The sequence below is a fragment of the Bos grunniens genome, chromosome 3 (genome assembly GCF_055505025.1).
Source record: "Bos grunniens cultivar Pamir isolate PY7600 chromosome 3, Bosgru_T2T1.0, whole genome shotgun sequence".
Taxonomy (NCBI): Eukaryota; Metazoa; Chordata; class Mammalia; order Artiodactyla; family Bovidae; genus Bos; species Bos grunniens.
This window is the reverse complement of record NC_141167.1, coordinates 111,660,276-111,663,650: the sequence shown is the minus strand read 5'-3', so window position 1 is coordinate 111,663,650 and position 3,375 is coordinate 111,660,276. Positions and strand designations below refer to the sequence as shown.

At 39.6% G+C, this 3,375-nt stretch overlaps 1 pseudogene; it reads right to left on the bottom strand.

Moving 5' to 3' along the window:
• Positions 1-902: 902 nt before the first annotated feature.
• Positions 903-1,471, bottom strand: LOC147376823 (BRCA1-associated RING domain protein 1 pseudogene; annotated as a pseudogene).
• Between the last annotated feature and the right edge of the window lie 1,904 nt (positions 1,472-3,375).

Here is a 3,375-nt window from a genome sequence, read left to right as displayed (position 1 = left end):
TGTCTCTTAGTATTGAGCTCTAAGAATTCTTTATACATTTGAATACAAGTTTAGACGTGTATATTGTGGATATTTTTTCCCAGTCTGTGGCTTTCCTTTTCATTTTTCTAACAATGTCTATTGAAGCATAGAAGCTTTATTTTGATGAAGTTCAGTTTGTGATTTTGTCCTTTTATAGTTTATGCTTTTTTATTTTGTGTCTAGGAAATTTTCTCATTCCAAGGTCATGATTTTCTCACATATTTTCATCTAGAATTTTTGTTTTAACTTTTATGTCTTTGATTTACTTTGATTTTTTTGTATATGGCATGAGGTAAGATTTGAGGTTTATTTTTTCTGTCTAGCTATCCAATTGTTTGTAACAGCAACATTTATTGATAATACTATTATTAAGATATTTAAAAACTTTGTAAAAATTAATTGACCATATATATGTGGATCATTTTTGATCTATGTTTTGTTCCACTGAGCTGTATATCTATCCTTATACCAGTACTATGCTGCCTCGTTACTGTAGTCTTCAATTGCAATAGTGTAAGTTTTTAAATTTTTTTGGGAAATTGCTTTGGCTTTTGTAGTTCTTTGCATTTCCATATATGTTTTAGAATGGGAACAGGTTTTATTTCCTGACTAGAGGATTTGGTACCCTAGTCTTATGAGGGTCATTGTGAATCCAGACATTGGGAGAGACAATAGGGAAGGGAAAGGGAAGTCGCTCACTCGTGTCCGACTCTTCATGACCCCATGGACTGCAGCCTACAAGGCTCCTCCGTCCATGGGATTTTCCAGGCAAGAGTACTGGAGTGGGGTGCCATCGCCTTCTCCGATGAATGAGTCTACCTATTTGTAAAAACGTGACTGATGAAAACAGTACAGTCCCTAGGTTATCACACTGTGCGAGTTCATTTGTCAAGAGGGAGCAACTCAAAGGACTTCACACAATCTATAAACCAGCTGGAAGGAGCCATTCAGACTTTGCCCTGCCGAACCCTCTCTGGGCGATGATTAGACAAGTCCTTATAGATGATACACTGTGTGCAGAAGCGCTGATCAGAATCAGGTTTGGAATGGTACGCGACTGTATTGATGGTTTGAGTCACATCACTGTCTGGCTTGGGCTTTCTAATGAGGATCTGGCCCCCACCAGCAGTGACAAGCTTAATAAGGTTGTCCTTTGAATGGTGTTTGAAGGGTCCCCTCAAATAGAAGTAACATCCATCAAACAGCTTTGGCAACAGCTGTTCTCTGTTGATCCTGCTTTTCTGTGGTCCTTCAGGAATTTCATTCTTTTCTTCCTGTTCACATTCTTTGCTTTGTAGAATGCTTTCACCCATTCAAATTTTAGGATCCAGCATCCACTGAGAATTCCAAGCATACATTTCAGGGTGCTTTGAACTGTATCACCAGGAACAATGACATGAGTTACTGTAATGTCAAACTCAGCACATTTTTTAGCCTTAAGAATCGTTGAAAGGAAGAGACAATAGATATTATTTAAGAAAGAATTTCACTGAATGCAATGATGAGGTACAAGTGACTCCAAAATACTGACCTTGGTTGACTGGAATAATGGTGAGGTCATCAAGAAAGACAGAAGTTAATATAAAGAGTGTTTGTGCTTAGGTGCTCAGTTGTGTCTGACTCTTTGTGACCCCATGGACTGTAGCCTGCCATGCTCCTCTGTCTGGGGGATTCTCCAGGCAAAATACTGGAGTGGCTAGCCATTTCCTTCTCCAGGGGATCTTCCCAACCCAGGGATTGAACTCGGGTCTCCTGAATTTGCAGGCAGATTCCTTACCATCTGAGCTACCAGGGAAGCCCAAGATGTAGAGGGTATGTCCCAAATATAAGAGGATAAATGTTTATTAGTTTTTGAAAAAGTAAAATGTATTATATCAGCAAGACCCATAAGTAGAAGAATCCAGAGGATTCTTTGAGGAAAAGATTGATGATAGAAGTAGGGATCTGAGAGCAATTAACATAGAAATTATAACTGGAAAAACTGAGGAGAGTGTGGAAAGAAAAAAGCAAAGGCCAAAGATTGACCAAAGAACAGCATTTCCGTTATGATATAGGTGGAATGAGCAGCTTCATGGGAGAGAACTAAATTAGTGCTGAGAAAAGAGAAAACTAGTGTGGTGTCATGGAAACTAAGGTCAGAGAATGTTTCCAGGAGGCACGGTTTTCAGAAGTGTAAAATGAATCAGAGGGAAAAGAGAAAGAGGAAAAAGCAAAGTCTGACACTTATAGCAATGGAGACTTCTTTGACATTTGAGAGAACAGTTTTGTAGGAGTGACCATGATGAAACCAACTTTCAGGGAATTATGGCAGGTGGGAGAGAAAGTCTATTTCATAATTCTGAATAAGAAAAGAGGGAGAGCAATGGAATGATCACTGTCCACAAAATCAAATGTATATTCTCCACACAGGTTGTGTACTCTGGCTTTTTGGTAGAGGGAACTAGTGCACTCTATTTCTTATAATTATATAAAATTCTGTGTTCACCAAATTTTTAAAAATTGATAAGCCAATTCAGATCCCAGCAGCCAGCAGACTCCTTTCTCCTCCTCCTCTCAACTCTGATGCTTACATTCCCTGTTCACAGCTTGAATTGTCCTTCCCCTTTCTTACTATAGTAGAAACTAAACCATGTTCTCCCTATTACTTGTCTCTCTTCCTGACTTCATTCTTAAAAAGGACCACTGAGGTCAGCAAAAAAGATTACTCTGGCGGGACTCAGTGAACAATTTCAGTGGAGAGATCACAGCACAAATTGTCCTGCAGTTCTTTGAGGGTGTGATGACATGTTTGGACCACATTCTTTCTCTGAATTGAAGTTTCTAGATTCGAAACTCAACTGAAATACTTTGTAAAAGTTATTGGTGGCCCTGTCACCATCCAGTGATGACTGATCAAAGTTCATCTTTCAGATTACTTCCTTCTGCTATATCATTGCCCCTCAAAACTTTCATCTTTATCATTTTCTTGACCTGCACTTCATTAGTAAGCCTCTTGTTCCTGGAGTTTGTTTTAAGTGGTAGACCTCATTACTGTTCGGGACACAGGGCATCTCTCTTTCCCGGCTCTCTCTTCCCTTTCCCAACATCAGTGCTGTGAGCATTTGTTCAGAAGTCTCCATGCACAGGGCAAGTTTGCACCTCATGATTGTGTTTACATGTATAAACCCCACAGAAGCAACCAGAGTTTTCTCTTTCTATTCAGGGGTCATTACATGAGCTTTCTGGTCACAAAGGGGGAACTGTGCTCACTCAATTCAGCTATCATTGTCCCTTACTATGAAGTCAAGTTGCTGATGGGAATTTTCCCCGTGATGACTGCCTCTCTCTGTTGCCTTAGGACACTGATATAGCAGA